At 33.3% G+C, this 10855-nt stretch overlaps 1 non-coding gene across 1 annotated transcript; it reads left to right on the top strand.

Moving 5' to 3' along the window:
* The first annotated feature begins 3024 nt into the window (after positions 1-3024).
* LOC113251602 (U6 spliceosomal RNA) lies at positions 3025-3129 on the top strand. The gene has a single exon (XR_003314570.1). It is a non-coding gene; the product is annotated as a U6 spliceosomal RNA (small nuclear RNA).
* The last annotated feature ends 7726 nt before the right edge of the window (positions 3130-10855 follow it).

Raw genomic sequence — 10855 nt, forward strand, 5'->3', positions numbered from 1 at the left:
GTCGTTGCGTCCATCAGCAGTTCATTCCTTTTTATAACTGAGTAGTATTCCATTGTAGGGATCTATCACAATATACTTATCACTTTTACTTCTTCATTGATATTTGGATTGTTTCCAGCTTGGTGATATTGCAAATAAAACAGCTATAAATATTTGCATATGTGTCTTGATATGAACATAAGTTTCCATTTGTCTTACATGAATACCTAGAAATGGAATGGAGAAGCAATATGGTCAGGCATTCCCACTGGCAATTTATGAGAATTTAAAAGTTGCACCACATCCTCACCAGTACTTAGTTTGGTCAATGTTTTTATTTTAGCCATTCTACTAGTTGCGTGTAACAACACTATGGTTTTGATTTGCATATCTCTAATGAATAATCATGCTGAGCCTATTCATGTCTTCATATGAAAAATAAAATGTCATCTTTGGTAAAGTGTCTAAAGAACTTTGGTTCATTTTTTTATTAGGTTGTTTGCTTTCTTAACATTGAGCTTCAAGAGAACTATATGTATTCTAGATATAAATCTTTTATCAGATATGTAATTTACAAATATTTCCTCTCTGTCATGGATTGTCTTTTCCTATCTTAGCAGTCATGGCTAATTTTGATGAGATCAAACTAATGGATTATTTTTGTCTTTTATGGATTTTGCTTTGGGTATATGTATATCTAAGAAATTTTTGCATTACCAAGGTCAAAACATTTTTTCCAAAGTTTTCTTGTAGAAGTTTTACAGTTTTATGAAACACATTTAAGCTTACAATCAATTTTGAATTAATTTTTTTATATGGAGCAAGGCATGGATAGTTCATTTTGTGCACATAGAAAACCAATTGTTCTAGCAAATGTGTTGAAATAACTTCGTTTCTCCACTGAATTGCCTTTGCATCTTTGCTAAAAATCAATTGAATATATACAAGTGGGACTTTATCCAGGCTCTCTATTCCATTGATCCTTTCTCTATCTTGACATGAATATGATACAGGCATGATCATTGCAGCTTTATAATAAGTCTTAATGCTAGCTGATAAAAGTCTTTCAACTTTGTTCTTCTTTTTTCAAAGTTGTTTTTACTCTTCTAGGTACTCTGCATTTATATATGAATTTTAGAATCATCTTGTCAATTTCTAACAATGCAAAACCTGCTGAGATTTTGATAGGGATCACATAGAATTTCTAGATCAATTTAGGGAGAACTGTCATCTTAGCAAAATTGAACTGTCCAAGCCCTAAAAACAGTATAACTTTCCACTTATTCAGGGCTTCTTTAATGCCTCTCAGTGATGATTTGAGAATACAAGTCTTGCATATCTTTAGTCAAATTTATCCCTAGTATTTAATATTTTTGATGGTCCTGCATTTTAATTTCAACTTCTTTATTTTATTGTTTGTGCATAGAAATACAGTTGCTATTTTAATAATGAATTGGCATCCTGCAAGTGTGTTGAACTACCTTATTAGTCCTGGGTTTTGTTTTGTTTTGTTTTTTTGTTTTTTTGTTTTTTTGTTTATTGATTGATTGATTGATTTTTATATTCAACAGGTCTTTTTTTACTTAGACAATTCCAAATCCTAGATACTTTGGCTTCTCCAGACTCCCACCGACACCTGCTCAGCTCAGGAAGACCACTAACTAGCCTTTGCCTTTGTTTTCCCTTCCTGTATTGTTTCTGGAATATTTCTCCACTTAGAAATTTGGGACAACAGTAAGTTTTCTTGTTTATTTCTCCCAGAAAATACTCCCCTTTTTGTCTAATATCCAAAGTTATCTTGAGAATTGTTGTTTTATATATTTTTGTCAGTTTCTTCGTTCTTAGTTGTTTGAAGAGGAATGATACACCTATACCTGTTATTCTAATTTGGCCAGAAACAGAGATAGGTATAGTATGTTTTAATCTATATAAATGTTCACCTTTTGTCCTCAATTTTCAAAAAAAAAAAAAAGATTCACATACCGTAACATCCTCTTTTAAAGTCTATAATTGAATGGATTTTAGTATATTCATATATTTGTGCAACAATCACCACTATCTAATTCCAGAACATTTTCATCATATGAAAAAGAAACTCTTTCAACCACTAATCCACTGTCTCTATGGATTTTTTACACTGGCCATTTCATATACATGGAATCATGCAACATGTGGCTTTCCTGTCTGATTTCTGCAAGTAAGCATAATATTTCAAGTTGCATCAATGCTATGGGATGAATCAGTAATATATTGTTATGGTTAATAAATATTGCATTATATGGATATACCACACTTTACTTAGCCTTTAATCAACAGATGGATATTTGGGTTGTTGGTACTTTTTGATTATTATAAATAATGCTGCTATTAACATTCCTGTACATAGTTTTTATAGACATATGTTTTCAATTATTTTGAATACATACCTAGAAATATAATTGCCAGATCATATGTTTAATTTTGGAGAAACTGCATGACTATTTCCAGAGTGACCTTTTGTTCCCTTTGCATGATAGCCTGGAAAATTTTCTACTCCATAAACTGGCTAAATTTTGTAGCAACCGTAAACACAAGGTTTATATGTCTGTATACAGATGGCACACCTGAGTGAGTGGAAATGGATGAAAAAAAATAGCAGCACTAAATAAATTTCAGACTTTTGTAAAAAAAAAATGATAATCTTTTTCATTATATAGCTGACAAACTCTGAGGTCACACTGCTTTACCTCAGTACTCATGTGGAACAAACAATGTGAATACCTAGGCTGGTGAATTTAGTCTGTAATAATATTCTTCTCTAGAGACAAAGAAACAAATAAAATGTCTTCTTTGTAATGTCTTCTTTGTAAAGTATGTGAAAACTTGTCTGTGGCAGAATTAAAAGTGGACCTAGAGTTAAGAGAGTACATTTTAAATATTCTCACAATAAATAGCTAAGCAAATAAATAAATAAATAAATAAATGGTGACTATGTGGCGTGATAGATATGTCAATTAGCTTTACTATGGTAATCATTTCAGACGTATACATATATCAAGATATCACGTGCTTGCTTTGGCAGCACATATACTAAAATTGCAGCAATACAGAGATCAATGTGGGCCCCTACTCAAGGATGACATGCAAATTTGTGTAGGTTGCACAGTTTAAAAAATGAACAAAATATCATATTGTACATCTTAAATTTACACAATTTATTTTTATTTGTCAATTATACCTCAGTAACACTGGGGAAAAAAAGATGAACCTAGAACCTCTTGTTGCAAGAAATCCAGACTTTAAAAATGTCTAGGTTAACTTTTAAAGAGGAAGAGGAAATTGTATTGGTTTAATTATGATTGAAAAAATTAGCGATTACAGTTTGTTGAAAAAAGCTGAGTAAAGTAAAAGAATCATGCATCTTTATTTCTGACAATGAACAGGGAAAGGTAAGAAAAAGACTGCTAAAAAGTAGTTGTAAAACATAGAAGATTTTCCATATTAGTCCATCCATAGTGCTACATGTTGATCAGCCGAAAGTTGTAAGTCTTATCTTGGGGTTAATAATCTAAGGTGAATATCTGAAGGACAGCTGAATACCTGGAAGGACACAAGAAGATGTTTGTAGAATGTTCAGTGGTTGGAAATGTTCAGAAGACTATTTCTATTGTCCTAGAAGAGAGAAAGAAATCCATGTTAAATTGTTGAAATAGAATGTGTGAAGTCAGTGAATTCAGAGGAACGAGTCTCTGGTTTCCAAAGAAATGGAAACCATAAGGATGAGAAATTTTCAGAATTATAAGGAATGAAGTAATCTAAGAATCTAGTAAGAGTTTATTCAAGCAGAGTTAAAATCTCAGTAAAGACTGAAACTGCACTTGTCCATTCCCTGTTGCCTCAGCAGTAAGCCCTTCCCTCCCACCCCCCTTCACTTTACGGTAAAGCATTATAATAAAACAACCCATGTGCAATGTAAAAAAGGGATGAATTACAGGGGCACCCGTTTAGTTTGGATAGCTCTTGGGGGAAGAAATTGGGAGGGGTTAGTGATATAGAAAATAAATAATGCCTTGAGGAAAATAAACTACATTTTTATGTAAAAAAGTTTAACATCACCCTACAATGTTAAAGGGAATGTTGTGTATGCTGTGTATCTAGTTACTCCAGTCCGAATCTATGTAAGTATTAATCATGTGATTGTGTGTCCACATTATAATCATTTGTTTTTGGTGTTTCATCATCTTCAGAAGGCATCTTTGAATTTAGAAAAGATACAAGCTCATGCCAACCACGCATACTATTTTGCACTGGAAATCTCCATATATCAAATCCTAACTATTATGGCATAAATTCCTCGAGTACAGACACCATATTTTGTACAACTGCTTAATGTTGCATGAGGCTGTACCACGGTAAGTGTAAAATAAAAAGTTTTGAAGGATAAAGAAATAAACAGATTCAATTTTAGGACACTTACATTCTACATGCAAAAACTGAACTTGGTAACTCAAGAAATATTAAATATATCTATTATTGCATTTTTTAAAAAACTCTAAAATTATGCTGTACAACTTGAATAAAAAATACATTTTCTTCCAAGTTACTACATCAACGTAAGCTAATGTTATATTCAAACCAGCTAAAACATCCATTTTCCATTTTTTCCCCCAAAACACAATATGTAGAATTTTATATTGAAAGGGGGAGAAAAAGACAATTGACAGATAGGGGAAGGGAATGACTGACTTTCTTTACTAAACGTCCAGATGGGCAAAGAAAAATTTGACACTCTTGGACAGGTGATGACATCTAAAATGATGTGTCGAAGTGTTAAAACAAATGAAAAATGAATATGTGATTCAAATTTCTTATACATACATGCAATAAAAATGTTTCATTTTAAAGCATTTCATTGCTTCTATGATTAATTAACTGTTCTTTCCATTTTTTTTTCTTCCTTTCTTTTTTGTATCATTACTTTCAGCTCTGTATATGAGATCCTAGCCCTAGCAATGCCTTAGAGATATCTTATAGATGGATAGGAAATTGCTAACAATGCCAGGCAATTTAAAAGGAAATAACAGAAATAGGTCATGACCATGATTGTCATAGCATATGTTGCCCAGGGCTTTATCCTGCCATCTCAAGAACCTTCTGCTAATAGGAGCAGAGCTGTCAGGCAAGGCCATCGTATCAGTCTTATTTTACTTTAAAGCTGCTGTCCCATGACTTCTGCTTTGCAAAAGATATTTCAGGGGTGACTCAGCTATGTTTATGAGATTAGCAAGAGTGAATGTAAATGTTTGGGCTGGGAATTTAGCCCTACAAATAATCTGAGAAAGAGAAAAGAATTAACGTCTCCAATGATAGCAATTTTTCATAGTAACTTTACCTCCCATGGTAAAGATGTAGTCTAAAGAACAAAGAAGAAAAAAATTAAAAATTAAAAAAAAAAAAAGAACCAAGAAGAAAACATCTTCTACACTATTCTATAGGTTCATTTTGAAAATAGATTCCACATAACTAAAGTACTAAACTAATGTAACTTCATTTGAATATTACTGATTACTGATATTCATACTGACCAGAATCAAGACTATTACATTCAGCATGATAATGCCTTTCTCACTCATTGGTGGTTACTCACTCACTTATCTATATTTGGTTTTGATCTTTAGATCTGGTAATTACTCTCTTACTGCTCATTACTTGGATTACATATAAAACTTAAGTACACACAGATATTGTTCTGATTTCATAGATGGAGAAATATAGGTATTAATTATTAGCATCTTCCACTGACTGGTGTTAATATTTCCTCATGGTCAACCAAATTCTTTTTTTTATTATTTCCTGTGAAAGCATTGCTCAGTTCTCAGCTGAAAATACCTTATTGGCGGTGGTTAAACTATTTTCACCATACTATACTCCTCCAAGGTTTCATTTCATTTTTTCTGGTTATCATTGTCATAAGCAGTCTCAGATTTTCTACCTTTTAAAGAAAAATATGCATATTTGCTTATTTTACTGTCAATTTCAAAACAAACAGAAGAAAAGGCAATTATGTAGTAAAGAACAATTGTTGCTCTTTCTGATGACAAAGTATCCCCACAGAAATTTCAGTTTTACTTTAAACAAATGCAAGAGTTTATTCATGTCTAGCACATGGCAGATACATTATAAAGATACATAAAACTGTTGGTCCAAAATCTATTTTCCTGCTTGACCTTCATCTTCTTTCCTCTAGCTACACTTTACTATCACTTATTCTTCTTGCAGGTGCCTTTGAGATAGATATTTTGACAATCAGTTAAGCCTACTAGTCTGCAAAGAGTCCGCTTTCTTAATGTGGATGAGATAATGCAAGAGGATGATACACTCATCCTCAGGGCACTCAAAACATGAGGTTAATAATCTGAGGACTAATGTTTGGGAGATGTAGTGCAGTAATTTATAATCATGAACTGATGCTATAGCTCAGATCAATGTACTTAATTAGTGTCCCTCAGAGTTTGAACAAATGAACCATGTGACAGATGAATTTCTATAGGGAGAGAGAAAGAAGCTCTTTTAACCAGCTAGAGGGCAGCATGATTCCCTAAAAATCTGAACCTGAGGCGATGAAGAAATCTGAATATGGAAGCCTTGACGTGGGAAATGATAGGCTCTGAAGACAAACTTCACCATTTCAAAATTTAGTCTGGATCTGTGGTTCAACAAGCAGTGCAAGTGTCTTTTTTGCTGTTGCATGTTATTAGACACAAATGTCAAAAGATTTGATTAAAGAAAAATGGAAAGGGGAAAACATCTCTAGAAACTGTCCTTTGAAATAATGACCTCCTTGCCTCTTCTCATTAATTTTAAACCATACCCACCACAAAGGAGCAGAAGTTCCATTTATCTAGAGTCTGGAGGCTAGTAATTGACATTTCTTTCTAGGTTCATCAATTTTAAGTCTTCTCAGCAATAAATAAATAGCCTCTGCTTGACTATAGTAGATAGTCTTACAACTTACTAATTTAGTCCAATAATATCCAATTACCAGAAGAAGGTATTCTTTCAACACCTTCACCCCCCCAAAAATGCCTTTTCTACATTCTCATCTAGTAAACTGCACCTAGTAGGTATCAAAACTTGAAATAATGACTGAGTTAAAAAACTAATGGAATATGTTAAATGTGGCACAAAAGAGCATTTGTTCATGTAATTTCTTTTGAAAAAAAAAAGTAACAATATTCATTTAAGAAGTCTAGATGAATATTTGACCCAGAAATGCCACTACTGGATATTTGTTTTCCAGATACACTGTATATGTGTGTAAAGACAAATGTAGTAGGATGTAAAATAGAATTGTTTGTAGTGCCAAGAGACTAAACAGTGTAAATGTCCTTCAATAAAAAACAAGTTAAAAACACGTTACCACCACAAAATGGAAACCATTTACAAGGACTACGTGTTAGAGGGCGTGTGTATGTGCATGCATGCGACATATATAAAATGTATGTAAGTATGCATGATGTTTATGTATGTGTATATGGTATGAATTTGTACCATACAGATGTATTTATCATGTATATGGTACACCCAAATGAGAAAAGAGCTCCAAAATATGTCAATTTAAATATGCAGCATACAGAGCAATGTTACATATTCCACATGTCAATCCTAGAAACCATTCAAATTTCTATCAACCAAGATATGAATAAATAAATTGTGGTCTGTTATGTAAGAGAACACCATACGGCAAAGAATGCTATCGGTATAGCTACAGCAAAGAAAATGAATGAGGTCTAGCTATGTATACAATATGCTTGAATTTGAAATACTTTTGAACCAAATAAAAAAAACACTGGAAAATACTTTTAATAAAATTCAAAAACAGGCAAAACTGAACTGTAGAATTATAGTTATCATATCTTGGTGATAAAATAAAGGAGAAAATAAGGGAGCATGATAAAATTCAGCTTTGTGATAGCAATAGAGAGAGGTAGATTGTCCTTTGCCGACACTGTGTGTGCACATGTGCACATGCGTGTATGGGAAATGTATTTATTGAATTTGGTAGTGATTACATTGTAGTTCATGTTATAATAATTCATTACCTATAGTAATATTTTATAGACATTCTATATGTGGTATTTAATGGTTAGCTAACTACTAATATGAAATGTAAGGTGATAACCAGTGTGCACATTATATTTGTGTTAAGGGGAGAGTGTGGAAATTTACGAATGTCTGTGCTTATATATACATAGATGATTTTGTAAAGGACAACCAACAAGTTGAAAGGAGTAGTGACATTGGAGGAAAAAATAATAATAAAACAGAAATGGTGCCCATATTGTCATCAGGCAAAACACTAACCTAGTGAGTTTATTTTTTCCCTTGAAGAACCACTTTTTAATTATTTGGTAGAAGGGCTAAGCTTTTGAAAATATGTTTTTCTTCTTTTGTTAAGTCAGCAAGATACCAGGTATTCTTGTTGTTTCTCAATTGTGTAAATATATTTGAAGTCTAGTCTAAAGAAGTTTTCAATTAGCTGCTTTGAAATATTTGTTATTAATCAAGTTCTGCTACATAAACTTTTATAATATATTGCAGCACTGTAAACAGCAAATTGACCTAACAGCACCAAAAAATGAATTAGCCAAATGAATTGAATGAATTTATTAATTTCTAATTGTATCCAAGTTACATTTCTTAGTTTATTGGGGGAAAATGACAGCAGAACAAAAAGCAAAATAAATATTAAAAATCGAACACTGTTATCGTAACAAACACATGCAATTACTTGTAAGCTGGACAAATCGTTTTGTTTTGTTTTTGTTTTTTTTGCCACAAAATACATTTATCTATGCAATGATAATGCACTTATTTGCATTGGAGAGGATAACCCACCGGTCTCTTACTTGGTTATTACACCTTATTGCTTCAGTATAAGGTGAAAGGTGATTCAGCTAACTCTTCATCCCTGCGTTCAGACTCAGGGAAATCTAAAGGTGTCTTCTGAAATCTGAAGTCTGTTCCAAACTTGTTTTATGAGAGCGACACGACACACAGTAAGTAGTGATGAATGAGTTTCTCCTTGTGGTCATGAACTTTTGCAGAAATACTCCATTAAGCTTAAATCTTTTGAAAATATCATGCTTCGAAGAGGGGCTAGCAGAAATGGAAAGTAATCCTGTATATCTTAAGGAGATGCTTCATATGGTAAGAATTTGAAAACTTTCTTTAGGTTTAACTTATACAACTATATCATTCCTAGGACTGCAATGTGGTCAAGAGTCTATATTAATATGGTCCACATTGCTGATTAAGATTCAATAAGCAGCTGAAATAAAACAAGTGAGAAGCGTGGATCAAAATATGGCTTAGAAACATATCCAAAGTTGCTGCAAGTAGTCCAGCTAATATCTTCAGTAGAATAATCAGTGATTTCTTCTTTGAGATCTCACATCTTCAGTTGCCTGGTCATTTGTCTGTAGACTCCCCAGCAGTGGAGACTGGGAGAAGGATATCTGGGATGTGGAGCGTGTGCCTATGTCTACTTTCTTTTGCCTTTTCCCACTCTGAAGACCGTAGTCATTGTTATTCTGCATACAAGAGAGATTGCCATTTTGTTTAATGCTCTTTTAGAACGTGTAAGATGCAAGTTAGGAACTTAGGGAAACTTGGATACAAATCCTAAAAAGGAATCTGTATGCACTTCATGAATTTGGAACTTTTAAATTTTTAGTGGCTCAGTGTTCTTTTTAATTTTTTTTAAAGATTTTACTTATTTATTAATTAGAGAGAGAGAATACAATCGAGGAGAGGGACAAGCCAACTCCACGCTGAGCGCAGGGCCTGATGTGGGGCTGGATCCCAGGAACCTGAGATCATGACCTGAGCTGAAATCAAGAGTCAGTCACTTAACCGATTGAACCACCCAGGTGCCCCAACGTGATCATACGAGGGTGATCATACTTACAAGTGTGTTTTTTAAATTAAAAGAGATAATTAATATGCTACAGCAGATATTCAATGTTGATTTTTATTTTTATTTTTTTTTAAAGATTTTATTTATTTATTTGACACAGAGAGAGACAGCCAGGAAAGAGGGAACACAGCAGGGGGAGTGGGAGAGGAAGAAGCAGGCTCATAGTGGAGGAGCCTGATGCGGGGCTCGATCCCATAACGTCGGGATCACGCCCTGAGCCGAAGGCAGACGCTTAACGACTGCGCCACCCAGGCGCCCCACAATGTTGATTTTTAAATGTTGATCTGAAGGCAAAAAATTTATGCAAAGTTTGCATAGTAATGATTATGGTCAAATATTAAGAAATATTATATTTTTCAGTAGAGTACAGCAAGATATATATTAATTTTCACATTAAAAATCAATGCTTATTCAACAGAAATAAAAAATTAAAAATATAAAACTAAACATAATGGATCACTCTTACAAAAGCAGCATACCTATATGTACTAGGTGCAAACTAAATAAGAAATGTGCAATCTTCTTATAAATAATACTATAAATTTATTGATGGACATAGAAAATCTGAATAAATAAAGCCACAGGGGCGTATGTGAGAAAAGTCAGTTTTGTAAAACTGTAATTTCTACCCCCCAACAAATCTGCAATAGTAGAATGGAGTTCTGATGAAATCCCTTCTCTGGGTTACAAACAGCCAACTTCTCCTCTATCTTCACGTTGCAGAGAGCAGAGAGGAAGCAAGCTCTCCCTTGATTCCTATAGGGCTCTAATCCCATTCATGAGGACTCCACCCTTTAAATCTCATCTAATCCTAAAATATCCCCTAAAAGCCCCATCTCCTAATACCATCACATTGAAGATTGGCTTTCGCTAGACAAATTTTGAGAGGACACGTTTAGTCCATAACACTAACTTACT

Source organism: Ursus arctos, unplaced genomic scaffold (genome assembly GCF_023065955.2).
Source record: "Ursus arctos isolate Adak ecotype North America unplaced genomic scaffold, UrsArc2.0 scaffold_10, whole genome shotgun sequence".
Taxonomy (NCBI): Eukaryota; Metazoa; Chordata; class Mammalia; order Carnivora; family Ursidae; genus Ursus; species Ursus arctos.